Genomic DNA, 26,333 nt, shown 5'->3' on the forward strand with positions numbered 1-26,333 from the left:
ATTTTCCAAGTAATTGTTGCAGATGTTTAGCTTGTTGTGAACTAGTGCCCTATTTAATATTTCCCAAACAAGAGCTTACTTAAGCATTTGCTAACTTTTCCATGTGTTTCCAGCAAAGCATTTACGTAATACGTTCAGCTATATTTCTCACAAATAAACACTGAGATGGTGCCACCTCATGGATTCTATTCATGTTTGTGAAAATGCTGTGCCCTGAGAACTATTTGCACATGGAGATGAGGAACAAAAAGTCAACATGCATCCAGAAAAGAAGCTTGTAAGAACTATCTCTGTCAAAGTAAGCGGCTAGCATCCATTTATGAAGGGGTCTAATGCAACTAAGCATGAATTAAGGAAAGAAAATCCAAGTCCTGACATCCTCAAAGGAAAATGAGACCCTCATCCTGTTTTCCATTTTTTACTGATTTCCACTTCTGAGAATGTTTCCTCTGTCAGCCAAGAAGAACGGCAGCATCCCTTCTAAATGGTTCTTTAAGGATTTAGGGATCGAATGAGGTGTAAATCAGAGAAACTTCAAATCTGTTGATTATGCTGTAACAAGCTACTTGACTATTGAATCCACTGCTGAGTACCACTCGACCACTGCTTGCTATTTGTCATGTTTTTTTAGAATTCAGAACAGAAAACATTCTCCTTGTTCAGCTCTGTGCTTCCAGTAACCTTCCAAGAAGGCTTTTCTGAGGACTTCCCTGGCATTTAATTCTCCTGCTATTTTCATATCTATTTATAATGGGAGTTGAGATATACTTTACACAAGCACGGCGATATGCAGTTGCAGTAGGTAAGACAGGTATCAAAACTGTAGTAAGTACAAATTGTTTCTATACATGCATCATCCTGTTTGATGAAAGAAGTCATTAACTGATGCTGTAAAAAATAATAATAATAATAATAATTGAGTCATACCTCACACCTACAGTAAATGCTCCTGTATGAAAATAGCATAACCAAACACATTTCTGGGGGCAATAGGTTTCTTTGGGAAGACAGAACAAGGTGTAGATATAGTCTCCATTTTGCATGGACCAGGTTTAAAGCGGTACCACTGCTCATTTAGTTACATGGAAGGGTGGAGGTGAGCTGAGGGAGGACAAAACAACCTCATAGGAAAACTTGTTCACTACAGTACAACTCTTGAGACAAAGTACTCATTTCCAGAATTTGGCCTTGAGTAAGTGAATGCAGAGGCACTGCATGAAGTTATTTGTGAAATCAATCCCTTGTGCTGTATAGTTAAGTGAACTATTTCTATGTTAAGTGAACATATTATGGCTGACTGCAACGCTGAGAATACATGGGACTTCATAGAACAGAGTTTTCTTCAAAACATTCTGCTATCTAACATTGGCTGTCCATTCAGGGAGAAGCTGCCCCTGGAACCACTTGCACTTTTAGGGCAAATACAAATAAATCCATTCCTTCTGCAAATAGAGTGCAGCAAGACCTTCCTATCACAATCCTTATGCATAATTTGGTCTCAACCAGCATGACACATTTCATACATTTTACTCCTGGATTAAGAATTCTGCATTCTTTATGCTATGCTGCTCGTACTGCAAACCAAGTTTGTATAAAAATTCATGATGGGATGCTTAGTGCACTATGTAACAGCAAAGAAATATTTTAAAACTATTACTTGTTTAAACATCTTAAATGCTTTTAAAATAATGCGTTGTCCTTCACAGGTAGGAAAATTTCATATATCTCTTCAATTGTAATAAGTATCAAGGATACTAAGATTATTATCTGTGTGGGGAAATACAGAGCATTTCCATCTGAATAAAGCTGGGCATTAGCGAATACAGTCCTCACCCTGAAAATGAGGCTGACAAGGGATTACAGTTTGCTATTCCAAGAGAAGAATCAAATAGTAACTCTACGTTATGTATTTCTAATTATAATCAACTATAAGTATAAAGGCCTAGTCATGCAAACATCCTCTCAATGAAGCAACTGTGTAAACAAGGATTTTTCTTATTATCAACCCAAATATGCTTTAATAGTGGGTATTACTAACTCCAGAACACACACATTGCTTCATAAATACATAAAACATTTTCTAAAAATAATTCCATATCAATCAGCTGCCCATGGGATGTTTATTTCAATTCTGAATGCATCAATGTCGTTCTTAGTCATCTGACCACGATGGGCTCTGAATCTGTCCTCCTGGCCACTCTCCCCTGAATGCCAGCACCACATGTTGCCTTGCTTCTATTACTCGTTCCTGTTCTTGCAGGATGTGCACTGGACCTCCAGAGTCACAAAGAATCCTACTTTAGTGATTTCTATGAATAAACGTCTCCATCATAGAAGTTTATTCCTTATTGCATTCATTCATTACTGAAATTTTGAATACATGAGAGAAATATGATCTCATCTATTCCGTGACTGGGTTAACATGGTTCTTCAAAAAAAAAAAAAAAAAAAAAAGTTGGAAAAAAAAAGATTGAAAAAAACTGCCATCTGATGAAATGAAAGGATTTTTCTATATACAGCCATGGTAACATTTTTGCTTTTCTTAAATTAGACTCTTAACATGGGGCATGATTTTACTTCTCTAAATATTTCTTAGAATCAATACACTGTTAAAATACTTTAGGATAAAAAAGCACACCGAAAAAGAGGACACAAATACTAGTCAAGTCTAAACTGAGCAAATGTTAACAAATGCTTTGGCAGACATCCCCTCAGTTTCATTACAGAATGAGCCATGTTTAACTATTCTTGTGGATTACAAATGAAGAGTTCCTTACAAGATTTATGTAATTTGAATATATAATGTATACGGATATCTAACAATCTTACAAATGTGATTTTTCAATATACAGCTGCTGCTAATGCACGCTATTTACAAAAGTAGAACAATAGTCATTTGGATTCCTGATACAAAGGAGATGTGTTATTACTATGAAATGTGTTTTCCTTTTTTGAATGGAACAACAAATCAGATTATTTTAGATAATACTCTGAAACCAAGAAAAAATTGCATTATTGCATTAAAACCGGAAAGGCCCTGAACAGCTATCTGAACCTTTTTGATATAAAGGAGCTGTAGTCAGTTATTTTATGTTTGCAGTCTTTTTTTCCAGGAACCTGAGGACTATTTATAGAAGGAATCCACAAAAAAAAGTAATTATAAAAAGCAAATATGTTGTATGTGCATCTAAATCTTCCACTAGGAAAGTCTTTATGAGCATTCAAAAGCAGACAGAGGCTGGAAGCCATCCGTACCATAGCCTTTCCTCACATGAAACAATTTTTACAAAAGCGAGTTTGAGAAGTAATGAAAAAAAATTCAAAAATACAAATTCTCTCCTCTGAAATGAAAACCAATGGAGTACTTCTCTAAACAGGTTAAGAATGGTACAGAGATAGAATATTTCTGGCTGCGTGTAGGGATTATAAACAGCAGCCTTGTTTCAATGCTGGTTAGGAACAGTCCTGATATGAATCACGTAGGTCTCTAAAGAAAACTGACTGTTAACTCCCAACACAAACATAGGCAATAGTCACTCTGAAGAGAATGCGACCTTATGCAGAGTAGAGGGAGAGAAATACTGCTTATATGTGAGTTCAAGTACAATTTCTCTTTCTATTTTAACCTTCAGTACTTGTGGATATTAGAAACAGAAAAACACAGTAAGCTTACTCCCATCAAACATACACAACTAATACTTAGACATTGCAGAGCCATACGTAAGTTACTAAAGATGAAGCTATGGGTTCACATCAACAGACACATCCTTCTTATATGCACTGGTACAAGTAGTTTTTTTGCCACAAAACAGAAAGCGTGGGTTAGATGAGTAATTAACTTCTCATCCTGCTATACTGTGCAAGCTTGTACCTACAGCACATTTTTCTACTTTTCTCCCAAAGAAGTTTCATAATTTCTTCATGTCCTAAAATTCAACTGAATGAATTACAGTGCTACTCATGTGTACTTGAATGGGAGGATGTGTATCAACTGAAAACGCTGCATCCATTCAGCTCTGACCATATATGACCCCAGGAAGAGAGAAGATTAACGAGTTACATTTTTAGAAGAGGCATTAATCAATTGGGCTTTTCTGCTTTCAATGTTAACGAGGTAGCATTCTATCTTTGTACTTTCATTTCCATCCTATGAATTAATCATAAAGGGTTATCAATACAAATGCTCTCAATGTTTTTCCAGTTTAGATATCATTACAATATCCATCACTAAGGTCAGTTAGCAAGAAACTACCTCTGCATTTTTTCTGCATTATTTCTAGTAGCTTACCAAAATTTAGAATTTTAAGGAATGGATTTTGCACTGTGCTCTGTTAACATGTTGTTAGCAACACAGCACTGAAGCCATAAGTTCATACCCATGGTGGTTTTCAGAGTTCTCCCTTTTGCATTATTTTTAAGATGTAGTAAGCATTGTAATTGTAGCTATATTATGAACTTAAAATATTTATATAAATTCACTAAACTATGTAATAACTAAAATTGCTTTCTTTATAGGATTTCACAGGAGCTCTCAGAAGAAACGGGCACTGAAATACTCCACTGGTTGTACGATAAAATATTACAAGCTACTTTTCTGTCACAGACTGTGATTGAACAGGTCTGCAAGAATTGAGCACACTGTAACATATTTCTCAGTTCTTCAGATGACCTAAAATCTACTCTTGGAATACATGAACGCTTCCTTTTCTAAGAACACTTTGGATTTAAAGAAGCCAAGCACGTTAAGCACGGAGAAATTTCTGTGGAATGCAGACAATCAGCATTCTCAACGGGCAGAGGATAACCCAGCAGTGAATTTCAATTTACATGTCACAGAAGTGTTTGTCTGCCTCACCCCCACTACAAAATAAACACATGCTGACAGACTGTCTACTCTACTGGCTGCAGAACAGAAGGCAAAGGATGAGAGGTTAGAGCAGATTGCAGATTAATATATGAAAGTCTGACCTGATTCTGATCAGATCTCTTAAAAAGGAAAAGGAGATGCAGTGGCAGGTGTGGGTAGGAAGGTTACAGCAGGGAAGAGCTGGATCACTTTCTGCACAAACTGGCAGTCTTGGAATCTTATGAATAGATTGTGTTCAAAAGTAACCACAGATTTCATTCTCATTAGTGCTGTCCATTAACTCTACTACTGTATGATGCCCATTTACATAGCATAACCTGTTGCATAGCAGCATTTCAGAGGCTAACTCTGGGTGGGACTCAAACAGGGAAAGCGGCTCTTCCAAAGAGCACCCAACCAATTTTTATTCTGTCGCTAAATAATCTCCTTCAGAAATAAAAGCAAACTGCAGGAAAACTGAAAAGAAATACTACCTGATTAAAGAAAGTGGAGGAAATTATTTTATCATGGTTAGCTGCCTAATACCAGTTGAAGCATTAAGTCTGTAAATAAATCGAGAAAGAATTTTTAGGGAATATTGTTGTGGGTTTGTGTTGTTGTTTTTTGCCTAGATTACTATTCAAATCTGGGTCCTTTGCCAAATGCTCATGTTTCTATAATTGTACATATACTATCACATGCACTTATGCATAGAAAACAAAACATGACAATTTTTTGCCTTATAATTCACATGGTTACAGTGAAGTTTGATGAATGAAAGGCACCTGCAAATCTTTGGATGAAAGACATCATATGAATATTATTCAACAGCACTTTAATTATTAGTATTATTACAAATAAAAATATAAAGAGTTGGTTATTGCCAGTTCTGATTAACTGCTAGAAAGAAAAAAAAAAGTTCAAATAAGAAGAGAGAAAAACAGTAAAAACATGGAGACAATAATTTCTAATTTCTGAGCACTGTATTTCTTATTACAAAGCTTTTGGATGGAAATACCATCAGACTTCTTTCTTAACTGATAATTACAGAAGATAGAGATCTTTTGTGAAACTTATGCCTGTTGAGCTGCTTTTATACTTATAAAGACTATGCTCACTGTTTCTACTGTCTGACTTCCTTGCAGCAGTTCCTGCAAAGAGATCAGAGAATGAGCTGGAAGGGGAAGCAGAACCACTAAATCCCATATCTCAACTCATTCTTTTCACTTTAGGAAAGATGGATGAGACAGTTGGCAATGCACTCTATACCTGTAGTTACATCAAACAGCTCTGTCCATCTCGTACAACTGATCCAGCAATTGCAGTCAGAAAATAAAGAAAACCTTAAGTATTAAATTTATGCATCAGTGTCACAATGATGAGTAAAAAATGGTTCCTTATCTTGGTACGGATTACCTTGTCAACAGTGTCTCATACAGATAAGGACTTCACACTTTGATTTTGATTTCAGCAAAGAATGAAAACCACTATATTACTGATATGGGAGCAGAAATTGTTATTGATATAGAATAAAAACAAACATTACAGATACAGAAGAAAGTGGAATTTCTATTTTTATTTTTTTCCCTCTTACCACATTATACTTCTGTTGAAAACAGCAGAGCTAATATGCAATGCTCAAAGCTACCAAGGGTAGGCAGGGAGCAGAGAGGGGAGGAAAAGTGAGAAAAGGAAAGGGAACACACTATGATTTTCCTTCTTTGAGCCATCAGATCAATTACAATGCTTGCAGCTAGAAAAGAAAAAGAAACAGCTATTTCTGGAAACAGAAAAACACTGTTTTGTACACAGTGTAATGAACATCTGAGATGTGTTGTGAGAGGATGCACAGTGAAGTTATGGAGACTGACACTATGTGCAAATTCAAGAAGAATTAGAAAAATTCATATCCAAAACTCTCCTGAATATTGGAAGGATTAGAGAATTATCTTTAAACATTCATAACACATCAGTGAAGGATGCTGGGGAACTGAACACAGAAACAGAAAGGTTTGGAAGCCCAATCTCCTTTTCTACTGGTAGGAAGAGATTATTGGCCTGGAAGGACCAGCATTTTCCCCCTGTACAGTATCTCTTCTGTTCTTAAGCTCTTCTTTATGGGCCTGAAACAATTCATGCCTCTAATAATATATTATTAAATAAATGTTTGAAATAGCTACAAGGAAAAGCTATTCAATCAGATTCCTCCTTAATGAAGCTGAACTGTCTTGTTGTAGATTGCTGTTTCACATCCAGCTTGCTAAGGACCATTTGCTTGGCACTCTCCAAACCTTACAGTTACTACCTGCTGTTTGTTCTCCAGTCCTAAGTCAGAATCCATGAGATAAATGTTAAAGCAATTCAGAAAAGTGTGAGAGACCACGCAGATGCCAGTAGACACCTTGAGTTTTAGGCTTTGTGCAAAAATAACTCTAATTAGTATAAAGGTATATATTTTAGTATTCATTGAGAGTGGTTAAAAACTTACGTTACACATAAATTATGATCTAACTTTTTAGTTAGATGAGCCACCTAAATGTCAGCAAGATGTATGCCTATTGTCTTGAGTTTTAGAATTTTAGAGAGAAAAAGCAACACCCCACAGGATGCCAAAGCGAAATAGGGCAGAGATACATACTAACTCAGCAGCATGCCTGTTCTTCCATTCAGTTTTCACTCCTGCTTTGTAGCTTTGTTCTTATAGCGATGTCTAAATAAACGATAGCCCCTAGCAGTTCTAAATCCTGTAGTTAGCAACTCAAGGCTCTGGTAGGACAACAAAAACAAAAAACCCTTTTTTCACTCCATTTCCATGCTCTTTAAAGGAGAGAAGTTCAGGCATCAGCTCGGAAAGACCACAGTGGCTGGTAAGCTAAGATTGCAGGCAAACCTCCACCATGCTACTTGCACGGTGTCTGTATCTAATCAGTGCATCTCAGTTGCAAAAGGCACAAACAACAATCCTGCAAGCACTACTTTAATATTACCTCCATACTTCCTGTAGGCCCTCCTTCCTAGAACAGTCCTGAACACATTAAATAATCCTCCCACTGGAGCATACAAGGAGCTACAGCAAGGTGTTTGGACTTGCTAGGCTCTTAATATTCTGGGCTCCTACATCTGATACAGCAAGGCCACGAAGTAAGGAGTATGGTCTGAACACCCAAAATAGAGACTAACCAAAAGGAGACAGACATGCTTCCTCAATCCCTGCAATCCTGAATGCAGTTTGCAGTTATCACTGAACACGTCAGTGCAGTCATCCATGGTCTACAGTATTCATTTCTATGAACTGAAAGTCAGCCGTTCACCCTAACTTCTGACTCCATCTGATGAATTACCTTGTCTGCAGTGCCTGAACTATAAATAAATGCAACATCTGTTGGAATGCTAGGTCTAAAAGTCTGGCTGAATAAATCACTCTGCAGAAATTCCCAAAGCTACTAAGCTTTCTCTCTCTATAGCTTCTGCCCTTTCTCCTCCCCTGCCACGCATAGATCCATCCTTCTTCACATCTAGTGAGAATTCCTTTCGTGTTGTTTGCTCTGTTTCTTAAAGGCCTCCTCTCCATGGGGTAGGCTGTGGTGCTAAGAGCTATTGCTCCATTGTAAAGCAAGAGAAAATTAAGTCACAGATTGATCAGAAGGGTCACAAGTGCTGTTTTTAACCTCTATAAACTAAACCGTGAGTACCTAGGATTATAATTGTGCTCAATTCTTTGGCAGCAGTAAACAAAATAAGAACAGATTTGGCAGGCTCTTCTTGTCTTGCTAAGCTTTGCTGTCTGATGTCTCCTTCCAGTCCTAGAAGATGTCTATTGGGTCTCAGTGGGGATTACAGTTTCTCCTCTTGTAAGTTCATATTCCCCTCAGCTACTTATGGAACTTAATCAGACTAATGTCCATGTTTAGAGAGGGAAGAACTACAACCAGCCTTATCCCAAGTGTCAACTTCCATCAGGCACTGAAGCATCATATTTTGAAACCAAAATCTCTTATAAATAGTTTAAGAAAAACAAAACAAAAAAAAACAGCAACAAAAAAACATTTTTTTTTTCCTGAAATAATACTATTATTTATTATAACTATAATAAATAATACTATTTCCTGTTTCAATTAAAAAAATAATAATTGACATGCTTTAAAATTAGTGTCAGAGTTATGCATGGTTTTAATATTTACCTGGTATTTTGAACTGGACATCAGAGTTGTTGATAAAGAAATCATTCAGTTAAAATTTCAAGGAGAAAAAAAATATTCGGGCAATTAGGCTTTGGTTTCTAATGCTTCACTGAACAAACAAGTTGTCATAAAGTGCAGACAACTACCCAGGTATTATAAATTTAGTCACTTTCTTTATGAAAGAATGGAAAATCTAACATTTCATAAGCTGGTTTATAACAGACACTGCTTAGTGCCCCTCCGTACACATTTAACCTTACATTTGGTTTGAAATGTAGAATATAAGAGAAAATTGTCTCCACTAGATCAAGTCATGCTGTATTTTTCCTGATTTTTTCTTTTTAATATGGTCTGTAAGCTTCCTGTCTCATCAAACTGATAAGGACAGCAGGGAAAAACAGTCCAGACTCTGAACTTTCCAAATTCCATAACCACTGACCCCAAAATCGGAAAGATTATTTCTGCATATGAATTAATACACTAGAATTCTCTCAGGGTCACCACTAGCAGCTGTGATTACACACTGCAGCAGAGTACTGTCTACTGCAGGTAGAGACAAGAGTTTAAATACAGAGTTAATTCACATCAAACAGTTAATGGTAGAAGACAACAAGGGATTCACAATAAGGTTTGTCCGTAGATTGATCATTGCATGCGATCCTATACTTTAAGGTGAGATAAAGTATTTTTAATTAAGCTGGCTTTAGCGTTCCTGACAAAGTAGAAAACTCATCAAAATTAGCTGAAAATTCAGTTAGCAGAAGTTACTTTTTAATATTTGTCCCCAATGAATTATTTTCACTTTCATTAATAGGTTAAGAATGTAGATGACAAATACTGAAGAATGTTAAAAAAATGTCAATGACATTCAGGTTTCAACCAAAGTATAAATCAAGAATTCATTTCCTCATTAGGAACTGTAAATTGCGTGCACATTTTTTCCTCTTTACTGAAGAAGTTAATATGTAACTTTGGCATACGCTTCACAGACCTATTCCAGCTGTTAAACTCAAAAAAAGCTAATGAGGGAAGAATTATTTATAGCTTAGCCTTTGGCAGTAGAAATTCTAGCTGTTTTTTGAATCAAGCTTTATGTACTTCGGAGGCAATAATAAAATAAAAAGGAAAGCCCTAAAGTTAAAGGGCATAAAGGAAGGAAAGAGAAGATCTCTTTTTCTATGAAAGTACTGGCATTTATGTTTCAGTTGGTCAGCTTTGTCATTTTAACAACAGCTCTCGAACTCTACGTTGAAGACCTTTGATGCACTTCACCGACTACAATGAATACATCTTAATATTTCTGTGAAGCAGCAAGATAGGATGACTTAGGATGAGAAAATGAAATGTGCACGTGAAAAGGATTTGTGACCCAGCTGTCAAGCATCCTGAGCCACTGAATCAATCTGTAAGCAACATTTAAGTCACCTAAAACCAAGAATTCAGATCACCTTAGTCACTCTAATTAGATTCTAGGAGAAAGACTTCCCCAGGAAGCCATAATACTATGTATTTCAGTGACCACTGACATAATGAAATGGGGGCATACTCTCCCATTCAAGTAACTTTCACTCATTCCTCTTCTTAAAAATATTTTTTATATGCACCATTTTATGTACAGATGTATAAAACTTGGTGTAAGTATTGAAAACCAGTACTTTCTTAAGAAACAGAGAGTTCAGGGGGAAAAAAAGTATTTTTATTAATCAGTTATTCCTGTGATGCTCATGTGCCAGAATACAGGACTATGAGATAGGAAATAGAATGCAAAAGAATCAAAGCTTTTTTTGTTTATTTGCTTGGGTGTTGTTGTTGTTTTACATTTTTTATGCATTTAAGGTGGTGTGACAAGGAGATGCCTGATAAAGTGCATGTAGCTAAGTTCTGCTTTCTTTCCTCCACTTGAATGACACAAATGGAGCACATGCTCTGCCCTCTATATTTGGAGAACCTGGGGACACAATGCTTATCCTGTTCATATGCTAAAGAGACACACACACTGAAAATTCTCCATAGATGAAGACAAGTGATTTCTCTCTCCATCAATGATCACTTAAAAGTGGTACACAAATTAAATGTTCTAAGATTGACTTTTTGACAGTCAGTGTCAAAACAGTTTCTTCCTCTTGGTCCAAAAAAGACAGTCTGTTTATTACTGTGAAGATTACAACAGGGTAGGTGGTAATCCCTGCTGGACAGCCTGGTTTGAAAATAGCAAGCCATCTCCTTATTTCATGCTATTTATGCTGGACTGATTTAGCCTATTCACAAGCTTACGCACTAAGTTTAATCCTCAGAATTCTCAAAACAAACAGCCCATAATAATCATATGCAATGCTGTGTTGTTGTTGTTTTTTTTTCAAGTGCAACAGAAGAGATTATTTAAATCCTTACAATCTTCCCATAAAATACTGCAGAAGTCAGACAGCGTGCTCCAACACCGAAAAAATCAAACACTGAAAACATCAAGCCGTAGTTTCAAGAGATCTTTACTGCACATTCTTTCAAGAGATAAGGGAAGGAATACAGTAACATCAAAAGGCAAAAGGAGTGAATGCTCTAAAGCTTGAACATATGAAATTGTGTACTAATCTGTGGAATAACTTCTTTACAGTAAGGGTGACAGAGCACTGGAAGAGGCTGCCCGGAGAGGTTGTGGAATCTCCTTCTATGGAGGTATTCAGGACCTGTCTGGATGCCTACCTGTGCGACCTGTTATAGGGTACCTGCTTTAGCAGGGGATTTGGACTCGATGACCTCCTGAGGTCCTTTCCAACCCCTACAACTCTGTTGTATTTATTTTGTGCACTGAAAAATTTCCTGAGTTTGAAATTTCTGACTCTCATTTCCTTGATCACACTCCCCAAGATAGTTACATTTCCCTGAGATCGTTTCCTACTAGGTTACTTTTGAAACAATCAGCACAACAGTTTCTAGGTTTACGAAGTGCTGTTTTTATAAAGAAAAACAAAGGCAAAGAAAGAAAGAAGGATTTGTCCACTGGAATCTGTGTGGCAATAATGCAGGGAATGGAACAACAGTTCCACACCAGTAGTTGTTTGTTTTCACTGTACATTCAAAATGCTTAAGTTCAAGTTCCATCATACAGGCAGTAACCCATTCACAATTTCAGGAATATAAAGCATTTGATTAAGATCAGCATGTCAAATTAGTTTCAGTTAGCTGTCTCTTAAATCTCTAAATTCTAACAGTCTGCAAAGTGAGTAAACTTTTTTTTTCTTTCCCAAATGTGCTTATCTTGCATCAAACATACCTATCTAACTATATTATATCAAACTTATACTGCTTATTGAAAGATGAGCCAGTGGGAAAGAAGACTGGTGTGGCTGAACAGAGAACTTTTTCTGAGACTCCAGAAGAAAAAAAGAGTCTACCTCCAGCAGAAGAAGGGACGGGCAACTTGGGTAGAGTACAAAGAAGTTGTTAAGATATGGAGGGAGAAAATTAGAAAGACAAAAGCCAAGCTTGATGTCAACCTGAAGACTGTAGTAAATAAGAACGGAAATCTTTTTTTTCAAATACATTAACAGCAAGAGGAGGGCAACGGAGAATCTCCATCCTTTACTGGATATGGCAGGGAATGTGACCACTGAGGATTAAGAAAACTCCCCACCAGGGAGTTTGAGAAGGTCACAATCACTATAGCTAGGTTAGAGAACATGCACCTCAAACACGTAGTGCTTGGGAACCACCCTAAACCAACCAAAAGTCTTCTTAAACTGTGAACGAATAGTATTTCTGCCCAGACTTAGCAGTATCTATTCAGTATTGCGTGTTCCTGATACCTTATTCATTTCTTAATACACCTTAGAGGAATATTGTTTCTATTGGAACTAACAGGTCTTCTCAGTAATGGGAGAAAGAATTCTTAAATTTAGAAAGATAGCAAAACAAGAAATCTAGTCACTCAGATAAATTAAGGGACAGTTGATGATGTCAAGACCTAAGTACCTCCAGTACTAAAAATCCTTCTGAAGTACAATTGCTGACTGAAGCCCTCTCCCCTAAGTAGAAATTTATTTCTGCACTTCTGTAGCTATTTGACAACATTCACAGATTATATCAGTTGCTGAGTCAAGTAAGCAGACAATATCAGAAATTACAGTTTTCAAAATAGGAAAGAAGAGGCTGAAACACCAGAGTGGGACCACCCCTTGAATGTTTTCCATTTTCCATTAATGTAATGGTAGAGAAGCAGTATCAACTCAGTAGTTCTAGATGCAGCTTTACTGCTGTTATCACCCTGGCAGACAGAACTAGACAGCTTACTCCATGAAATGCAAAATTGTACACAAATAATGTAGCTACACAAAACCCACTCTTTGAAAGACAGGTGAATGCTGCCAAGAGATATAACTGTCAGTCAGACTGTATTTCAAAATAAATATATATTGAACACAGATGGGAGCTGAAGATTTGTGTTTCTGCTGAGATTCAGGTCACGTCATTTAAAAGTAGTCCGAGTACTTTGGCTTTATTTTTCTCTCCCTAGCATTGGCACACACCTCTTCCACCACTGTTGCCGAGGTTCAGTGCAGCTGTTCTGTTATGCATACAGGTCTTGCTGGTATAGTCTCAAAATATTTAGAATATTCATACACTTAAGTATATTCTCAAACATTGAACAAGACTTCCAACCAATGCATGATTCAAAAGTTAGTTTTTATATCCTGTTTTTGCTGTACCCTTAATGTTCTGGGGTGTCAAGACACATTAAGATCTTATACTTCTTAACTTAGACATACCAAACGCATTGTAGGTCAAGCAGTCCCTATCTCACAAATCTTACAAATTTGCATGACTATACACAATAAATTTGTTTGTGCAATGTTAAATGGTTCCACTGCTACCTTAGAGCTTGCTGTCACAGATGAATTGCTGTGGAAGACAAACTTTCCATCTAACCTGGTAAGATCTTTCTTAGGTACCTACAATTAGCTAGATTTCTTGGCAACACATTCTGATAATATGCACTTCTTTGTAGTATAAAAATAGAAAGGAAAAAAAAAAGAGACCATCTGTTCAAAGAATTTACAATTTGAGAAGAAAAAAAAAAAAAAAAAAGAGGTTGAAAATAAAAACAAATCCTTACAGACCATGAAACATGCCAGCAACAGAAGCTGCCAAGAGGACTTCAATTTCCAACAGTGATCAAGATCTCCTTAAACTCTACCAAAAAAATCATCATTTAAAAGAAAAGTCACAATCCCTGAGTTCAAATTTATCAAGAGAATAACATGCTATTCTAATACGAAAACTGATTTTAAAATGGCATTTTAGAACTCTATAGCTGCATAATGTACTGAAGATTCACAGTTAAAGCATGTTTCAACTTCTACTTCCATTATTAAGGTCCACTATACAGCTGGACGTTCATTAACCTTTCTGTGTCGGTGTACGAGCCAAACAATTTGGATAACAGTAACTATAGCAGCAGAAAAAGAACTGGAAAAATTTACAGGCAAATCACTTTGTACAGTTGCAGAATTAATGCCAGCTCTTGATGGAAGGGAGGCCTGGATCCTTCTCTGACATCTGTCCCCTTTCTTCATTGTCTATTTTCCCCCCTTCGGTATGCCCAGTCAAACTCAACGGGCTAAAACCTCAAGAGCAACCAAAGAACCATAGTCCAAAGTCCATATCCATTCTGTGGCAGAACCTCATTTTGTCTTGGCAAATTTGTTTTGAAAACAGTCCTTAGAACTGACAAGGGACATGCATGGGCACTAAAAATTCCAGAAGTGTAAAACTGGTTGGTGCACCTGTCCAACTACTAGTAGAAATATGGAACACTACTATTCATCAGAAAATCTGAGAGCCACATGCACAAAAACCAAATTAACATTCATTACTTAAGCACAATACCTCAAAACTCCTTATATACAGAACAAAGTACATCCATGTTCTTATGTTAATTTTCTCTCCCATTTTTATTAGCCCTAAAACTAGCTTTGGACACTGTCTCTGCAGACCTGCAAAATGTTTCTGTAATCTAACCGATCCCAGATTACTTAAAAAATATTATATAGCTCGGTAAATCCAGCCTAGAAGAGCAACATATATTATACAAGCATTTATAGACTGCCTGCTATTGCTCACTGAAAGATTTCTGAGTATACAGACATCTACTGACCACAATTAACTGCTCCATTAGAGACAAAGTCACTAGGTTTTATTTAGTTTTGAACAGGTTTTCACCAAAATTTGATTTTTGTAAGCCTACAAATACACATTAAAGGAAGTCACCAAGGCTCTTCTCTCAATAAATGTGATATATGACCCATGGTAGAATAATTTTGTTTACTTAACACAATTTTGTAATTTGAAGGGATGCACAACCATATGGTATGCAGGATAGAGGGCTGTTTCATGAAAAAAATGATTTAATTTTTCCATCTCTTTTTTAAAATCTTATCACTGACAAATATCAACATCATAACAGAATCTGTGTTGGCTTACTCTCCTGTTATACTGCTGCTGAAAGGCTTGCTCTTTGTGATTAACTTTTTGTGAGCTGAAAAAATCGTTACTTCTTTGATACAGTGCATCACAATTTTGCTGATGTTTAAGATACTCACTGAAAGGACAATTGGCAATATCTGTAAATGATCATATTAATAAAGGAAATTATTTTTAAAAAAATCTAGGGAAGATTGACTGAAATGTGATAATCCTTCACATTTCAAATATTTAAGAGGTTTCACCTTTTCCTCAAAGTTCAGGCCTGTTACAAGCCAAATCCATCCAATTCCTAAACACATTATTACAGGCTACATTGAAACATTCCTGGACACTGTGCTTAAACGTGAATTCTCTTCAGAGACTTAATTGTGTCTGCATCCACACTGTCTACAGAAGTAGAATTTGAGTGTAAGCCAGTCTCTTTCCCCTTCAGCCCTCTCCTGCACAGTGCCAACATTTCACTGCCTGGGGAGACAGTTGGAACTCTTCAACCTGGAGTCAGAGCATCAGTTAGCAAACGAGCAATTAGAAACTTGGCGCAAGTATTAGCTCAAACTCTTGTCATAGAGCTGCCATAACGAATACAGTCTTCATCAAGTTGCAGACACGCATTCTGATCCTATGTCTTCCTAAATTTTCTCTAAAATATTGGTCCTTAATGTCAAAAAAAAAAACCTATCTTTGCACTTTCAATGAGTAATTCTCTTTGATCCTTAGAGTAACACTTCATATCCTTTCTAGAAGCTATAGTTTTCCATTGGTTGCACAGACAAATAAGAGTAAGATCACTTCCAATTTGCAAAAGAAAGTAGTCTCAGCTCGAGAGTGCTGTTCTGTATATCCTATTCTGTTCCATCAATGTCAAACCACTTTTTAATCCGCCACTTCTCAGGTTCAAAACTAAGCATAGGGTTTGCTTCTGCTATTGCTCTTTTTTTTTTTTCTTCCCATTGTCCTCTGTTAAAAGACCAAAAGCAAATTCTCAGAATTTCCAAGTCGTGTAGCATCCCTTTGGTTGAGTACTCTCAGGGTACTGAGGCTCCATTCTTCTCCACATAAATCATTTATGTTTGCAATCTCTGTCTGCCGTAGCAACCAAAATAACTGCCACTAGTCTGATGATCAACAACTCTTTGTGAGTGTCTGGCTACTGTTTGAAGTTTCAAACACACACCATCTTTTGCTGATAATCTATAATTCAACAGTTCTGCATTCTAAGTACCTCATGTCATCTCCCCTGTCTGGGAACTCGAGCTCCCAGTTCCTTTCCTTATGGAATTACAAATGAAGAACAGAGGATGACTGAAGATAAATTCACAGTCTGCCCTCTAACAGCATGTAGAAGCACGTTTGCTGACTTCTAACATGTGTACTTGTTACTCATTTTCTAATTAAAGGTTTCTGGTGGTCTATATATCTGTACACATGGAAGTTGAATCCAACATTGTCACCAGTCCCTACTTTTGTCCAGAGCTCTTTGTGTGCCGAGCAGACATCCACAAATGTTAGAGCTTCAGAAGATAATCACCATCCTATGTGAATTCAACCAGTGTGATTAAAACAAAGTATTGGTGCCAGAATTGTAACCAATTACACTTGACTCTTCAGAGATCAGGATTTACCTTATGCGAGTCTGGAGCAAGAGTATAAAGAAATTTGTCAAGTGTCCAAATTTAACAATTCGGTGAGTGCTAACCAGCAAACCTCCATTGATTTAGTTTAATTATGCCAATTAATATCAGATGAAAATACAGTATGAAGCCATTAACAAAAAAATACCAATGATAAAGGAAAATATGCCAGCCAGTTCTGTGGGATACAGACAACAAGCATACTGAAAATACAAGGTTTGTGTAGTAACAGCTGCAGAAGTTTTATGATATCAGTGCTTCCTGACTGAAATATTAGAATTCTTCCAAATCGTTACAGCAAATAAGCAAAATGCAATTAACATTGGACTACAGCACTTAGCTATCTGAAAATCTTTTAGAAAATCCTTCTTTGGAAGTGACTATGTAAAGCAAGAAGTCATAGTGGCTAAGCGAACAACTTTATCTGGAGGAAACAAGACATAGGTTCATTCAAAATAGTAAATAATTTGATAAAAACAGAAGATTCTAAGGAGTAATTTTGATAATTCATCTGTAATCTGCAGAAAGATAATTTTACTAAGAATACGAAATGGAAAATGTAGTAGAACAAATAGCAATACTTTTCCAAACTGTGCAGAATTTCAGCTCTGCCCATTTATGTCACTTTAATCATGTCACCAGAAAACACCTTAGGGTCTGAAACGTGGCACTTTCACGTTCAGTCGAGCACAAGATAGTGCCCTCACTCAGACTTTTCTTGCCAGATTTTAGAGTTCCCATATCTCCTGGTATCCAAATGCTGTAACATACAAACTCTTTTAAGGAGCTCAGCTGTTCTGGAGAAAATTCATCTACTCAAACAGAAAAGTACCTGACAGGCATGGAGTCAAGTGGGTAACAGTTTAAAACTGGACAACAGATGAGTCATTCAGAATCATAATGCCTCTTTAATGTCTCATTGTGAACGTACACAAACAAATCAGTGCCAGGCCCTATGACATTATCAAGTAAAAGAGCAAGTTTTCATGGGGAAATCTAAAAGATCAAGTATAGGTAATAAGAATAGGAAATGTACAAAAAAAGGCTAGGACATGAATAAAGCATGGTTACATTCCAACAACAAATATATATATATTAATGTAAGTCACGCTCTCTCTGAAACTATATTGCTGTAACTGATCTTATCCATTTGGTAGAACTCATGGTCTATCAGAGCAAATGCAGAGTCTAATCATCATTCTGCTTGGCTTGTCTCGTGAAAACTATAAAAGCAACAGGACATCTCTCCTAAAACTAACAGGTAATGATCATAAATTCACATTATTATTATTATGAGAGGCTGTCCAAAGTATTAACAGTGCCTCTGAAAAATTTGGTCCCTTTAAATTCCTGCATGTTTTAATCTGCTTATGGAGCACAGTTTTGTCATTTATGAGGCATATACTAATAATAATTTGATTATTTGGAGTCACAGAGATAGAATGAAAATACCTCAGAGGAAAAATTTGAAGCTTATTTTCCTTCTCCCACATACATGTTTAGGAAGCTCCTAGGTAACCTGCTATGGTAGCCTTAAGTTCTTATATTCTGTTATCAAAACATTTTCTTAAGTAGGGAGATAATGTAATGACAAAATATTATTCCAGTCTTTTTAAGCTCAGGAAAATATTTGTTTTCTGAATCTCCAACAATAACTAAGTAAAAACTGCTGATGTTGTTACCATGTCAGTACCTGAGATTTTAACAAGGGGCTCAACTTTCCCCTTAAGTGTCTCTAGTGTTAAATATTGAGGTCAAAGCTAATTATTTCTTTCTACATAATATCTCTAATCTGTTCATTTTGGTGAAGATGAAATCCAGATCAGCTTTTTTCACCTTGACTTGTGCACCATCCACCACCTTACTCTCACATCTTGACACGTTCCACTTCCCCTATTCTCAGTCCACTCACTTTTACACAACTAAATTAATTTCTTGGCTGTGCCACCATGTCAGCAAGAGACTGCTCTCTTTTTCAGTCAGTCAGCTCCTGATCCAAAGAGAAGTTTTATACCGAATGTGCTTTGTGGCTTACAGTACAGCATAGCCTGTGGTATGAATATGTGCTCTTCAGTGATTTCCATGTCTATTCAAGCCAGCTGTCATAACTTATTAGTACAATTTTCTTTCGAACTCTCACACTTTTTCTCATCCTCTAAACATGGGACGAATTCACTACAAAAAGAGCAAAATAATTATTTCTGTTCGAATTATTTTTTTGATGTTACCTTTCTTCTGATGGCAAACAAGCCTGAATAACCATCTTCTGTAAGGGCCTCTGGGATGCTGGCTTTTTGCCCCCATGCCAAAAGAGCTACATAGGGGAGAGGTGAAGACTGGCAGTATAGCCTATGATACAACATCTCCAGTGACTTGAACCTTTCATCAAAGTGCAAGATGGAACCTTCTGCTGTCACCCCATTCTGACCAATGGTCTCACCCAGAATTTCCTTCTCTGAGGTTTGCATTTTGGAGGGGAAAAAGGATGCTGATAGGACTAATAGTTACAAACTGCCAGCACCATCAAAACTTTCATCATACCAGTGGTTACACTCTGGAGACCTTGAGTAATACCAGTTGATTTCAGAGGGATTAATAGCACACATAAGTCTGAATACAAGCATAATGCAAATGGCTTGTAGAATCAGTGACTAATTCACACTAATTAAAATTTGACCCAGATCTGTGGTATCTAGGTCAAATGAAATAATTCCTATCTGAAGGCAATCCGTTCACTGACATGCGTAAGCTGTAGTATAACTGTGGATGTTTACATTCTCAGAAACAGAGTGTGAGAGAACCTCTTAGGTCAGACACGAACAGCCAAGAACACACATTATTTCGCATATTTGTGTTAAAGTAGAGAAAGCTCCAGCTGATATCTACAGGAAATTCAAGAACAGAAGTCATGGAATACCTGAGGGATCTGGTTAGAGTTCCAGACAAAACAATTCGCATTTCAGTATGCTGTGTATAGCCATGATTCAAGGCCAGGGACAAACAAAGCTGTTCATAGGGAATCACTGCCTATCCAGAGATAAGGAATCTGATCAAAAGCATCTCTTGCTCTTACTGAGCTCCAAATTCAGCAAAAGCCCTGCTTTTCTCAGAAACAAAATCTTTCCACTAATAAAGAATGATAAGACATGTAAGTATAGAGTATACTTTAACTACCACTCTAGCACTCAAAAAAAAAAAAAAAAAAAAAAGGACTGTCTTTGTTGATCATGGAATTCATTTATCATGGTAATTTGTCTTCTTTGGTAAGTGACATACGTATGCACAGGAGTATATATACCCTGAGAGAATGGTATGGTGTAGATAGCATGATATTTTCCAGAAAAGTACTAAGTAAATAAATTTTGCAGTTAAATATAGGTATTTCTTTGGAACCTGCTTATCCAAAATACACAGAAAAAAAACCATCAGTGAAAATGTATTATTTGGTTCTGCTTTGCACTATCAGACTCCCCAGACAAAACGAGTACTGGAATGCATAAGGTGAAAACACCTGTTGTGTAGTAGGAGACTGCTGGAGCAAGGTCTGTCGTGATAAGACTAGGTAAAAAGGCTTCAAACTAAAAGAGAGAAAATTCAGAAAAAAAATTGTTTGTTTGTTTGTTTGTGATAAGGGCAGTGAAGCACTCAAACTGCTGCACAGAGTTTGAGCACTCAAAGGCTACACGGAGAGGTGGTGGATGTCACACCTGGTTTTCATGGCCAGGCTGGACATGGCTCTGAGTGCCTGACTGAGCTGCAGGTTTTCCTGTAGTCAGATTACAATCACTTTGGAAAGAAACATGCCAAAATTTCCAATCTCCCAATATATCCTTTTATATATATATATGTACACACACACATATACAATATATACTTCTACTCTGAACTTTTGTTATATGCATGTTAAAAAACTGTGGTGCTTATTTTAAGTCAAATGAATATGTTCCAGATAGCTAAAAAGACCACCACATGACAAGGAAAACACAGACATTCTAATTTGCTGTCACCATCAGTGATTGTTACATGAACCTCAGGCCAGCCCCTTTTTTCTAGGTCACACTGCGTGAAAAAATGTCTTCAATGGAAAGATAGACACAATCTGCCATAATTGTTTCAGTCTTGTTTCATAGTTGTTTTTTTTTCCCCCAGCAAGGATTCTCCAGTACATAGCCCTCGCCAGGTTACTTTCCATTCTGATATTAAAGCAATGCCAAGAGACCATTTCTAATGGAAAACCAAGCTCTTATTCTCAGCTATCCAACCTGAATGCCATATGTCTGCAGAACAAAATACAGTGGGTTGGAAGGGCTGTTGTTGTTAATATTTATGACCAATTCAGCCTTCTTTTTCCATTTATAAATGATTTGTTAGAGGATCACAATTTCTCCAGGTAAACATATTGCTACACACACCAAGGAGTTCTCAGTCCAGAATTGATTTCAAGCAGCTTTCTCTCAGTATTTTCCTACTGCTGGTTTGTCATTCATCATCAAAATTGCATGAAATTGCTCTGTTTCATGGGATGACAACAATTTAAATTAGAAGAAAATGAAAATTAATAGCAGAAGCGATTCCTTGTATTCCCCATAGACATTAATATTTGGATTAATAACTCACAATAAAAAATGTATGAAACTTCATTATCCGCCAAGAAGCTAAGGTTAATTGCAAACTCTGCTACTGGTTCTCATTTTGTACAGACAGCTACTCCCTCTGGGCCTCATCTTTGGGGATTCTGGTTAGAATGTGCATATCATATGAAAGTGATATTGGCTAATAAGTAAATAGCAGTTTGGGAATTAGGACTCTCTTAATCCTTTCTATTTGAAATCCCTGCAGCTCTGTAATGCTCTCTTTGTATATACAACACATTTTTAGCAAAACAAACAACCAAACAAAGACAATATATTTTGAAAAACATTTTATCCCTGTTGCTTCTCAGAGGAATGTGTCAGTTGACTGATGATTCCTGAACACCCAGGACCGACTGTGAAAAATTAGTTTAATGTCTAAAAGAAGGTCAGATATTTCCAATTGCTTTTGACTGTCATGATTTTGACTAGTTTTCAGTCCATAAATAATATAAACAACATCACACTTGGTTATAGCACATTTTTCCTTTCATTTCATTTGAGATCATATCAAACCTAGTTATATATTTATGTACTCTTTGTTTTTTATTGTTTGGGTTTCTGTTATGTTTTCTGTTTTTTAGCTCTTGGAGCACAAGAATCAGTTTTACGTCATTTCAATAATGCAACTCAGAAGGCTTTGTGAGAAAGAGCAACAAACATCTTCTGTACCATTCCCTACTGTAGAATCCTTCTAGTTGAATGTCAGCTACTGAACTGTACTGCAAAAATTTAAGTAGCAAAAACTTATGCACCCTCTTGAAAATGTTCACAGAGCCCATTCAGTAACTCTTTCTTTCAAGAAGGAAAAAACAAAACAACCTTCAGTGGCTTCTGAAACTTCCCCTGAAGATATTCCAAGTATGTACTATTCCACCAAATTCTTAGCTACCTTTCTAAAAGCCAATTATTAGACTAGAACTCTTTAAGATAGAACAGGCATTAATGCATAATGCATTCAGCTTCAAAAACGTGGCAACTTATCATGTTAAGATAATACAAGTGGTATTTTTCAAAAATACCACTAAGGAAACCAAATTTTGAAATAGCTCTCTAAACTGAGTGCTGTTATGTCAGAGCTTTAAGTGAATTAGCTGACCACACTCCTGCTGAGAAACTGATTTCTATTTGTTCATTACAGGAGATTCCTGACCCTGATTTCACTTATTCACTCACCTCAACAACCACTGAGGTGCTGACATAGAGGATACTATTTAAAATCACCAAAATAGCAATAAATACATTTCAGAGCCAGTTTCTACACCCACATAATTTCAAATGTTAAGTTGTATTTTTATTAACTATACTCTCAGGAAACATTAAATGCCAAATCTACGTAGCTATAAAATAAATAGAAGCAGTGAAAATTATTCCAACACTGGCTGAAGAAAAAGAATGCAATGCGATTTGTCTAAACTTCAACCTAGAGAAAGTAAGCCTAGTTCTTATGTATACAAACCTAATTCTATGTTTCTGACTCATAACAACTAAACACAATAGACCTTTACTTGCCGATGAGGTAATTCTGCTCTGTGCCAGTGTGCTGCCTTGTCAGGCATATCACTGCCCAGTTTCTTCTCCATCCAGCTGACCTTCAAGAGTTGAATTATTTGGAGTCACTGCCAATTACTGATGTTAGCTTTTCTAACACCTGCTCATGTACTCAAAGAATATACTGTTTGCATTGTCCTCTGCTGACAGCAGCTATCCCCATAGTTCCATTAGTAGAGCAGAAACATGAAAGTGTTCAAGGCCAGGCTGGATAGGTCTTCTGGCAACCTGATTTAGTTGAAGGTATCACTGACAATGGCAAGAGGGTTGAAGCCAGGTGATCTTTATAGTACTTTTCAACCCAAGCTGTTACATGATTCTACAAACAATATGAATTCAATGCCATCCTCAGCCCAGTATATGACTGCAAACTGTATGAAAGGCAATTTAGACTGTTGCATGAAATTATAAACTGCAGCGCCATTCTCACCCTACGTGGGTGCATACGGCTGGGTGCAAGAACCTCTCCAAGAAGCCTCCTGCTTCACCTCAGAAACAAGCATGAGTATGGGCAATAGTCAGTTCTCTTCCCATTCCCTCAGACATTTGCACCAAACACAGGTCAGCCACACTTACCAACCAATCTGCTTCATCCTTCTGGCAACAGCACACGTTTTTGTGGAAGTACCTCTGTCCACTCGAAGAAGGTATTCTCAGATATTTTGAATCATGTCAAAAGAGCAGTGTAGGACTAAAATAAAAAAGTCTGATTTCAATCTGATACCTTACTGCTGTAACTGTCATAGTCTTAGAGTTCTTACACTATATACACAAGCTGGACAATGCTTACAAAAAGTTATTTGCACCTCCCTCTAAATTTAGATTAACAAAAAAAAAGTATGGAGATGAGCATACTAGACTAATATGACATATGAAAGAAGGGAGAAAGGAGTGGTTTTTCACTCAATATCCCCATTATTTAATGTCAAATATCTTTAGAATCTTAATTTCACTTACTGTGGAACTTCTGAAAATCTTGCCATTACAAGAAATAACTGAGAAACAAAAAAACAGTGCAATACGTACTGCTAACCCAATGAAGATGAAAATGGAAGGGAACAGCCAGCACACGATTCTTGACCGTGACTCCAAAGAGCATTATTTTCCTCTCATTAACCTCTGATGAAAAAGAGTTCGTCAGTCTTTCCACTGACTAAAATGAGCGTTAGGTCAGACTCAGACTCTGTCTACTTGAGTATCAGTTCTGCCTCACAAAAGACAAAAACTTAGATAGGATCGTACAGATTAGATATCTACTCTTCCACAGAATAGATAAACAAAAATAATTATAGACCAATGCTCACACACAAGATGAAAGTAAAACTTACACAAGCTTTTTAGGGTTTTTTTCTTCTGAGTAAAAATTAATGATGTATTACTGCTCCGAGTCAGAGTATTTAAGGCAATTAACACACCACATTGGAATTCCTCACTGCCAATTTTGGAGAAAAAAAAAATTAAAAGTCTCCTTAAGCTTTTTTTTTTTTTTTTTGGCTCTTCTGTTGGGAAGATTCTCTGTTTTTACCATATTTGCTGAGACAGGATGACATTAACTGTGTGTTTGTAATCAGGCCACCTGCAAAGCTGGCAAAATCCCTGAAGACCAACAGAAGTGCTGTAAGCAGTCAACTACTGGTTCATTTCAGCTAACTTGGATTGCTTCATTTTAAACAGACGTTGCTTTAGTAATGCCTTCAAAAGTATCACAAATGTTAGGGGGGGGAGGGGAAAAGTGTTTTAAAGTGTTTTTCCAGACTTATTTTCCCTTTCATGTAAAATTTCAATATTTATCATTTTAATTGTTCTGTGTGATACAATACTGGATACTGGGCATCTCTGCTCACTTTCAGTAGCTGGATTATTCATCCTTTCCATACTCCTGCAAAATTACTACTAATGTTTCATAACGCACTTGCCATTTCTACAGGTGGCCTACTTTAATGCAGCACCAGACATAACATGCTTGATATTTGAAACTCTTGCTTTCACAGCTCCTTAGCATATTTTCACACTCCTTGTTTTTCAGTCTTAATCACTGTAAAGCAACTTTACTAGTGTTGAAGGATCAACGAAGAGGTCTCATTAACCACTCCTGTGTTTTTTTTTTTACCCCGAAGAAAGACACACTCTAATTAAATACTTGTCTTAGATATTCTCAAGGCATTAGACTAGCCCAGACAGTCTGAATGAAAATTACACAGAGTGGGATCTGGGCAAAATGGCAATGTCAGTCATTTCTGCCAGCCTATGCCAGATGTAGCTCTAGAGAACAGATGTAAAGTTTTACTGGTCCCATCAGACACCTTCAGTATTACATATAAAATACCTTAAGTATGGTGAATAGAAAAGTTCAAAGGGATCCTTATACTCCTATAAGAATGTCTTTGAAGGCTCATTTCTCCCAGGTAGGATAATCCTTAAGGAAATTACAGCTAACGCTTTTTAGCCCTTCCTTACGCGCGTAGAAAGTGCTTGATAGAAGACCATAGAACCACCAGGGTTGTAAAAGATCTCCAAGATCATCTAGTCCAACCATGCACCCACCGCCTATACTTTCCCATTTAACCACGTCCCTTACTCTCAGCATATGAACACCTCCAGGGACAGTGACTCCACCACCTCCCTGGGCAGCCTGTGCCAGCACCAGACCAATCTTTTAGAGAAGAAATTCCAGCCAGAGAAGAATATCCAACCTGAACATCCCCTGGCACAACTAGAGGCCATTTCCCCTAGTCCTATCACTAGTTATGTGAGAGAAGAAGCTGAACTACATCTCATCACAATATCTCTCCAGGTAGTTGCAGAGAAAGATAAGGTCACCCCTGAGCCTCCTCTTGTCCAGACTAAATAATCACAGTTCCATCAGCCGATCCCCATAACACTTGTGCTCCAGACCCCTCACAGCCTCACTGCCCTGCTCTGGATACGCTCCAGAGCCTCAATGTCTTTCTTGTAGTGAGAGGCCCAACACTGAACACAGTACTCAAGGTGAGGACTCAGCAGAGCTGAAGTA

The 26,333-nt window shown here is 37.0% G+C and overlaps 1 long non-coding RNA gene across 1 annotated transcript in view; it reads right to left on the reverse strand.

Annotated features, from left to right (window-relative positions):
• Positions 1–23,990, reverse strand: part of LOC128085320 (uncharacterized) — a 110,739-nt gene extending 86,749 nt beyond the window's left edge. Inside the window, exon 1 of the long non-coding RNA XR_008208893.1 lies at positions 23,897–23,990. This is a non-coding gene — a long non-coding RNA (uncharacterized LOC128085320). The remainder of the gene's footprint in view (positions 1–23,896) is intronic.
• Positions 23,991–26,333: the final 2,343 nt, after the last annotated feature.

This window comes from Tympanuchus pallidicinctus, unplaced genomic scaffold (genome assembly GCF_026119805.1).
Source record: "Tympanuchus pallidicinctus isolate F22 unplaced genomic scaffold, pur_lepc_1.0 scaffold3, whole genome shotgun sequence".
NCBI lineage: Eukaryota > Metazoa > Chordata > Aves > Galliformes > Phasianidae > Tympanuchus > Tympanuchus pallidicinctus.